General features: G+C 36.8%; 1 protein-coding gene across 7 annotated transcripts in view; it reads right to left on the bottom strand.

Moving 5' to 3' along the window:
* LOC125896529 (DNA (cytosine-5)-methyltransferase 3A-like) overlaps positions 1-9,283 on the bottom strand; it is a 70,962-nt gene that overhangs the window by 23,379 nt on the left and 38,300 nt on the right. The gene's annotated exons all lie outside the window — the stretch shown is intronic.

Raw genomic sequence — 9,283 nt, 5'->3', positions numbered from 1 at the left:
ACCACCCAAACAAGTACCACCATTACTAATACTGCCCCTCAATCAATCATTCGGTCAATCAGTCAATCAATCAATCAGTGTATCTCACTAGATTGCACACAACAACTAAAAATTGGAAAATTTTTAATAGTTACCAATAAAATAGATAAAATAAAAAAAAAACATATATTAAGGAGTTAAACAAACATTTCAAACACTAATAAATTAAATGAATAATAAATAAATTAATAGCCATCAGAACCGCAACAATTAATTGATTAGTTGTCAACTATTAAATTAATTGTGATTAAAAAGAAAAAAAAGGCGAAGTTGTCTGACTGTCAGCTCCTTAAACGTGAATCTCCTGTCCAACAGTAAACTAAATGTCTTTGGGTTGTGGACAAAAAATACATTTGAGGACGTCGTCTTGGGCTTTGGGAAACACTGATCATCTTTTTTTTTTTTTTTTACCTTTTTCTGATATTTTATAGATCAATCAATTGATCGAGAAAATCATCAACAGATCACAGACAATGAAAATAACTGTTAGTTGCAGCCTTAATGGCTATTAAACAATGAAAAGCCAGGATTAAGAGGTAAGTTTATATGTAAAGATATCACTATAACAGCTGCTCTAAGTGTTACTAGTACTAGTTATAATATTATTTATTCTAAATGTGAGCATGGCATCCATTTGATATCCCATACTCACATTAATTCAGACATTGGTGCCTAATTTTATTCTAGTCTCAAGAAATAAAAATACATTTGATACTATTTGATCCATCTAGTTAGATACGCTATAAATTGAATTGAATCTGATGTTTGAATGAATTGTATCTGATGTTAATGATCAAACTGCCTCATAACTATCATCTTATGAGCAGGTATGAGTTTTAATTATGCCGACATATCTCAATCAAAACCTACACGTGTAAAGGATGAGTCACAGGCAAAGTTTCAACACTGAATATCATATCAGCTACAATCTGTCCTCACCACATGTTCTTGCCATTGATCACATCTGACTTAATGCCTGCTGAGGGCATCGGCCCCTCATGTATGTTTCCACAGAAGCTGCTGATCTATCATAACCTTTTTGTTTTACTCCCAGTGGTCCACTGGCACAAACACTGTCCTTCAAGGAGGTCCTATATAATTGATGTTTTATGTGGGTCTTTCTCGCTGATGTGGTGGCTGCTCTAGATCAAGGCCTCAGTGCCCCCGGCTGTAGGAACAATCCTTTAATTGTTCCTCTAAACAGGAAGTGAGTGGGGAGAAAGGGTGCGGTGGGGAGGCGGTTCAATGAGTTCACGAGAGAGACAGAGAAGACAGAGAGAGGGACGCAGAGTAAATAGGATTATAATATAAATCTGAGGAATAAAATACAGACAGAGAGACAGTGGAGCAGGTTTAGTGGAAGACAGAAAGACAATACAGTACAAAGTTTTTCTACAATATTATGAATTAGTATACTACGATAGTGATTTAACCTGAAGTCTATCAAGCTTATGGGCGCTGTCCTTTTGTGGCAGGTATTACTAAAATCTTTAACTCGTGTTAGTGACATCTAGTGGTGAGTACTGCAGATTGCAACCTGCTGAAACTTCTCCCATTTACAATTCCTTTAGTGTTCATTATTCAGTTTTTTTAAGCAGGAGCTAAGTTATCCACAGGGATCTCTTTCGCTCCAATACAAATGGACCAGGGGTCTCATTGGTTAACATGGCATACGCACAAAAAACGGCCTATAAAAGGAGTACACCACTTCCCATGGAAAAGTTGTGATCTATAAAAGCAGCCTTGATGGGAGAAACTTTGACCCATGCCTACGAACATTTTGGAGACAGTAAATTGGTGAGGCAGATGGTGAAATAGAAGCCTGATTGTATAACTTGTCGAATGTTTTTTGGCACATGCCATTTTTGGATTTTGTCTGTACGTACATTTTTAGTATGGATCCTACGCATTGTTTTATAAATGAGACTCCAGGGGATTAAAACTAGTCAAAACACTGAATGAAGCACATTTACATTACAAATCAGTGTTTCTCCTACGCTGTTTGGCTAGTCACAGTTGTGCTGCTAGCCTAGCACCTGGTAGTGTCTGCTCACCGTCTTTCTCTGATAATTTAAAATCCATGTTTTCACTGGTAGCTGAATTATCCAAAGGTCTTTTCTTTTCCAAAACAAAAGGAGCCAGTGATTAAAACCAGTATAACACTGAAGATAGCAGTTTTGCATAATTTTTTTTTTTTTTTTTTTTTTGACACTGCTCGTCACTTGTTTGATGGACAAGTGATATCTGCAAAGTCCAGTGTGGAAACACAGCATGCTCAGCTTCAAATGAGACAAATTTAAAAATACTCATGACCTCACTGGTTACTACACAGTGAGAATCTGGCTCAGATGTAAAATCCCACGACTCCTTCAGAGCATTTCCATGACCTAAAAACATTCTCTTCCTTTGGTTTTAATAGTGGAGAAAACAATACGGTTTCCATTCTAGCCAAGGCTGAAAACCACCATCGAATGTGTGAAAGAATTCCTCCAGAAAAAAAGGACAGAAAGGGAGAAATAAACATGGGAGGAAGAGGAGGGACGGCGGCATAAATTCAAGTGGAAGTGAGACAGTAAAAGTGAGAGTGTCAGGTCGTGACAGTTCTCTCCTCTGTTTGACCTCCAGGTCACAAGTTCACTCTTCTCCCCACTCCTGTTGACCTCTGACCTCATAAAATCCTAATCAGCCTGTTACACGGATCGTAGACAGACCACACACACAAACACACTGACCAACACACACACACACATACACGTGCACTGTAAGGGAAACTCCACATGTCGTCACTAGTTTCTAAAACATCTGGGATGCCTGAATGAGAAGTCTGGATTTTTACTTCTTACAACTAAACTGAAACATCAGCACCTCATACAAACTGTAAGCATGTGCTGACTGTGTAGCATGTTCCAAAAGTGACATATTAAGTGTACTCAGACTAGACTACTATGCATATTAATATTACACTACATACATACACTATTCTGCCACATTGCAATGCACAAAGGAAATGGAACACAGAAATGACAGTGATTAAAAACACGTATGAATGGCTGAACGAGTCATAATGACAATCTGACTTTATATGATGTATAACCATATTTTAGCAGAATTCACAGTATGTTAAAACTAGATAAACTAGTTATTTTTAATCGCACAAACTCACCTGACGATCATAGAGGCAACTAAATAGAAGAAAAATAGCCTGTTAGCCAGTTAGCAGCCTGTTCGCTAAGCTAGCACACTGTCATACAGTCTGTCTGAAATCAACTGCCAAAGTTCAATTTTATTTTATTTTTTTTACGTACTCAAGGCAAATTCCGGACCGTTATATCACAGAGGGGAGGAGTTTCGCAGGCACATCCGATATCACATAGATATGGACTTCCGGATGCCTCATCTCCGTACACATACATAAGTGGAAACGAGGCGTAAAAGATTGAGACTTGATTTAAACTGCCGAGTTGTGTGAGAGTTTGTTTTCATTGGGAACATGCAAGACAAACATAGTTTCCAGCGTGACTAACTGATTTATAAATGGCCATTTTTTTGGGTGAAGAAGCAGCAGACATATCTTCAAAAACAAAAAAATCCTTTTAAATCTTAAAAGAAGTTTGCTGCCTGTTTGTAGTGTTTAATTTACAATGACATCCCAAAGTCAGTTTGATTAATGTCTGATTGTTTGTATGTTAACTATGAGGATTAGTATATACTGTTTAGTATCAGCATATAGTATAGATTTGGTACACATCGAAAAACATTTATATCTAGCTTTGAAATAATTAACTTAGATTACTTTTCAATTTGTGTGCTGCATTATTACTGGAACTCTTTGATGTGGCAAATATTCAAATAATATTCATTAAGAATTAAAGTGACATCAGTGCTGCTGTCATTTTGTGTTAGTAATGTATGAATTTTTTAATATGTACGTTTTATTCATATTAATCATTGAAAATGTGCATGGCTTGTGTTTAAAACTGCTGCTTTTGTAAGGCTTTATTACACTCTATCTTTTTTTTTTTTAGATATTTACAATATCTGTTACTGTATTTTTTACAAATTCCACAAAAAGGTTTTAAACACACGGCATTTGAATGTGTGAGCTGTGTGCTTCTTTGCTGCAGGGATAAATTTCATTGTATTAAACACATCTTACCATATTGAAGTATGAGTAAAATTCCTTCCTGCTACATCAAGGACCAAATTTTCCTGCAGCAATTGTTTGACTTTCACCTCATTTCATCCACACTCGGTTGTTGTTGTTGTTGTTGCGAAGGAAACTTGATAATTTCTGTCAGCATCTGGACCGGATCATCTCATTAGAAGACTTGGACCTGGCTCGTGTTGCTGCGAGATATCGGCCAAAAATCCTGCCTACTGGATGAAACCGTGTTTGTTGCCTGGCAACATCAGCTGATTGAAACACTCCATCAGGAAGCTTTGCTGCTTTTCAGGGATGCGGATGACTCAGTGATGACAGACGAATCTGTATTCATCTGCTCGGGTTTCTGTGAAGGCAACGCTCGGGTCTGAAATAAACTGAAGGGTCAGCTGGGTGCAGCATGCTGCTCCTGTTACTTCTGTCTGATTGTATTTATACTGTGGTAGAAGAAGGCACCACACAGTAGGGCAGGGATATGGAGAAAATCAAATATCACAATATTTTTGACCCAATATCTCTACATCAACATTGCCATGATATTGTAGGGTTGACTTGGTGCTTTGACACAATATTCACATAATGAGATTTTTGATAAATAATCATTAGTAATGTAGATAAAAGGACTAAGTAGGTAAAGAAAACGAATTAAAACAGCTAAAACAGTCTAGTAAGTTCAGACAATTACATCACTTTACTGTAATACAGCCTTTGAAACCAGGAAAAGACAGCACTTAAAATATTATGTCCAAAATCTAAGAGAGTATATAATCTGGCATTAAGAAATTGTCATAATATCCATATATTACCCAGCCCTACTTACAAAAGTAAGCATGTCTGTCCTGTTAAAAACGGAGAGGCTGTTTCCCTGAATATTCTTTTACACTGAGCTGGAGAAGGAGTGAGATTTTAAATTACCTACTAACCTATAAAAAGTACAGTAATTAGGCCAGGCGACAGCATTTTAACTGGAAGGCTCACACTCTGCAGCGCCTCATTCAAGGCTTTTAACTCTTGAGCTTTGGTGCAGAGAGGTTTGTGGGTTGAATGTTATGTCTGCTGCCAAAGTTCAACACACTACTGTGTCGTTTTTAAATGTTTGCTGCCTGCTGAGGGCTACCAAGCGGACAATCACAACTACTCAGGATTCACACAAATCAACAAAAGTGCACACAGTAAGTAGCTGTAAATGTCAAAGCAGTAGCACCAAAAAAAGGCTGAGTGACACCTTAAATCAAGTCTGCTTGATAAAGACTGACTGATGTAAAGTGGATGGATGGACAGACAGAGACAAAAGACAAGCTGAAGACACATAACCTACCAGCATTTTATGCATCACAATCACTTAGTGCATGATTCATACCGTCCTTTCCTCTGTGTGCACATTTGCTGATTTGTGCATGTCAGAGGCTTCGGTATTCACCCTCAAACTCCCTTAATGAATACCCCTAAATATTATGAAGAGCATAGCTGACTTCAATGTAAAGAAAACTGAGTGATAACTGCAATCGTAGGATTATTTAAATCAGTGCAAATATATTTTTTAAAAGTCTGAAGGGTAGTTAAACATTTGTTTTTACTAGAGCCCCAAAGTACTGGCTACTGTCTTAGATATTTTATAGGTAAAAAAGAACAAAAATGTCACATTTCAAATAGACAGCATAAACAAAAAATATATAAGAATAATTTTGATTGGATTATTTCTTTCTGTAGGTTATTTATTGGATATTCTGATATTATGGTTATTGAAGTATTGTGACCAAGATATGTACTAAAATACACTTCGCTCTGGTGGACAAACTGCAATGGTTGTTAAAGTTTGCTAAATTACCTCAAACATACTGTATATTTGGCATTTCTGCACTACAACATCATGTGTCTTATTGGTCAACACATAAAAATAGAATAACACTGGAACAGACATTCCCATTAACAACAGTATAACAGGACGGTCAGAGCGGCGGCCATTTTTATGTGTACTTTTGCTACTGCAACTGTCACAGCAGGCTAACTTCAACAAACTAGACTTGCAGCAGGTCTTTAACTCACTGAGCTGAGGTTTTACAACAACAACCAATCAAGCTGTGGAATAGTACGTTTTCAAATAGGCAGTTTGTCACTTTTAAAATAGGACTATAAATGTTATTTTCCTGTTTGTTTCCATTAATTGCACATTTGTTGACACATGATGTAATGTTAAAGAACAAGGGAGATCCACTGCTGCACGTTTTCACATCTAACTCAGTGAATTAACGGTTTATTTGGACCAAACCAGAGCTGGTAATTGTTAAAAACATTAACCAAGATGGCTTTGGTGAGTTTTATTTAGTTTCTTTCAAGTTTAAATAACATGTGTTTGACAACGAGTTAACAGGGTAATTAAGCTCACATTAGTCTTAGTTCAATGAAAAAGAGAAACTTGGATTGGTGTATGGTTGTATTTTCTGTTTAATAAGGAAAATAGGTGTAAGAATAGGCTAAACTGGAGTTCTCAAACTAGTGAGTGTGACACTTTACAGCCCCTCTGATGTGTATTGTCACAATTAAACTGACACCAATCGCCTTTTTTCTTCCTTTGAACTATTCAACTGACCATGGCAAACAGTTCAATGTCCTTTCTATCTATTCTATTTATTTAGGCCAACATATGCAGAAATACCGATCTATAAATGAGCAGCTAAAATCAGTGGATATTATCCGTCATGTAAATTTGTAACACACACCAGCAGTAAAATGCAGCTGTCTTGCATGTTTAACATTGCATGAAACATGTAGACGTGTATCAGTTTTTGTTGGTTGAAATACAGTTAAAAAAGAAATGAAAGTTAAAATAAAAGTGATCTGTGAAACTGCTTGGTGTTGTAACAGAAAATGTAAGAGTGCAGAAGAAAACAGCAGCTTGTGAGGGACAAATAAAGGCCAAAGGACAGAGAGAGGTTGTAATGTTGTGAGTTACGACTTTGAACTTTGACGAACCCCGTGGCCTGGTCAGTGTTTTCACTCTTAGTGCCGCCCCCTCGACCTCTGACCCCTCACCCCATGACCTTACCAATGAGCCATTTCTTAAAACCACACCCCCTTTATGAGCGTGACTGACCCTGACCTCAAGATGAACCCGACATTGCTCAACACACGCATACAAACACACACACATACACGGTACAATTAAGAGTGCAGTCAAGACCCTCTCTCACATTGTCAATAGGCGACAAGTGACTGCTCTTTCATTAGCATCGATCGCAGCCGTGGGACATGTTAAAGGAAAACAATCAGTGGTTTTCCATGACGCTCTCCGGGGGTCTCTGACAATGAAATGGACCAAACAACATCTGTCTGATGAATGTTTAAGGACAATACCAACATGTTTGACCTGACTGTGGTGTAATGATTTGGTGGCTTGGTGTTCTCTTTCTAATTTTCAACAAATCTGGGAGTCACTTACAGCTGGAAAATGTTTTAGACTGGTAATCAAACTGACTTGAACAGAAAAAAATGACTAAGCTAATCAAAGAATGTGTGTCTGATGGCTGTTTGAAGGACTAAACTAACCCTGACGTTAACACTGCAGCGTGATGAGTTGGTGATTTGCTGTTATTTTGCAGTCATTATCATATTTAGAAACCACTGGCTTTTAAAATTTTAATTCATTTCTCACTCTTACCCCAAAAACAAAGTTGGCATTCAAGTAAACTGAAAAAATCCAACCAGAATTCTAGTAGTACTCTTGTAGTAAAATGGACTTAACAACAAGTGTCTAATGGCTGCTCAAGGACAATGCCAACTGCGATGTTAACCTCGCAGCATGTTAATTTGGGAGCTGCTTGGTGATGTTTTCCAATTATCAACACAGCTTTCCTGGAGAGCAGAGAAGTGGAAAATGCTTCGAAATTTTAATCCAATATCTTTCTTTTACAGACAAATAAGGAAACAGACAAATTAATTCATAAAATGAATAAAAAAAATGTCTGTTTTTGGATATCAAAAAGTTTATAAATCCTGATGGTACTGTGCCGCATAATACAGGTTTCCTATAAAGCTTAAGGGAAGTTAGATTTAAGGCAATTTTAAAATAACCAAACCTGAACTAGAAAAAACATTAACCTACATCAATTACTTTGGGACAAACTTGCCAAAAATGTTTACTGTAACATAAAACATGACTTTTTGTTCAAGTTTAAAAGATGATCTACTTTATTTGTTAAAAAAAAGATGAGAACTTTCTGCTGTGAAACCCATGGGAAACAGTAAACATTATCATTTAAGTATCCATTTGGCCTTTGGTATGCTGTGGGAAAAGTTACAGATGTGGTAAATGTATATGAGTGTCATTGGATCCGCTACCATGATCTGTGTGAGGTTTATGAGAGAGTCACTGGGTCAATTTTGCTACCAATTATTTAGAGGTTTTATAATGCAAAGTCAGAAAAAACAATTAATAAAATCCCACTTCTCCTATGTTAGCATTTTTTTAATTTTGAAAGATGTATGAAATGGACTTAAGACATTTTAATACCAATTAAGGTCTTATTTTTAGATGAATTAATTCAATGCCTTTTAAAACTTTTCAAGAAGTTGCAGGAAACCTGTAATATTATAGTGGTTTTGGTATTTATAGCAGCAGCACTAGAATTTTCACAAACTGCTTGCACTTGTTATTCACTGTTATTTTTATTTCTTTAATTTGATCTTATTTTGTATTACCTCTTCTATTCTACTTGACTTCCTTATTTATACTTATATGTTTGCACTGTCTGTACTGTGGATCAATTCAGGCAAACAGGGTTGGAAACCACTGTGTTGGAGCATATACAGAGGAAATACAAATGAAAGAATCACGAATGTAGGCCTCACAGAGCCTGTGTTATTAGCTGATATATCTGGGCAAGCCATGATGTCAGAGCAACCCTAAAATGTTGGGCAGGTGATAGATGGGTGACATAGTAAGGATTCATTTGAATGTCTTTGCTGCCAGTGGAAAAGTGAGAAACACATTTAACTCCCGAGCTCCCAACTTCCCCCAAACAAACAAAAAGCAAACAGGAAGTAAACAAAAATGACCTCTTCAGTCTAATCAAACTCTCTTTC

This window comes from Epinephelus fuscoguttatus, linkage group LG11, assembly GCF_011397635.1.
Source record: "Epinephelus fuscoguttatus linkage group LG11, E.fuscoguttatus.final_Chr_v1".
Taxonomy (NCBI): domain Eukaryota; kingdom Metazoa; phylum Chordata; class Actinopteri; order Perciformes; family Serranidae; genus Epinephelus; species Epinephelus fuscoguttatus.
The sequence above is the reverse complement of the archived record's forward strand: the minus strand, read 5'-3'. Positions and strand labels throughout refer to the sequence as shown.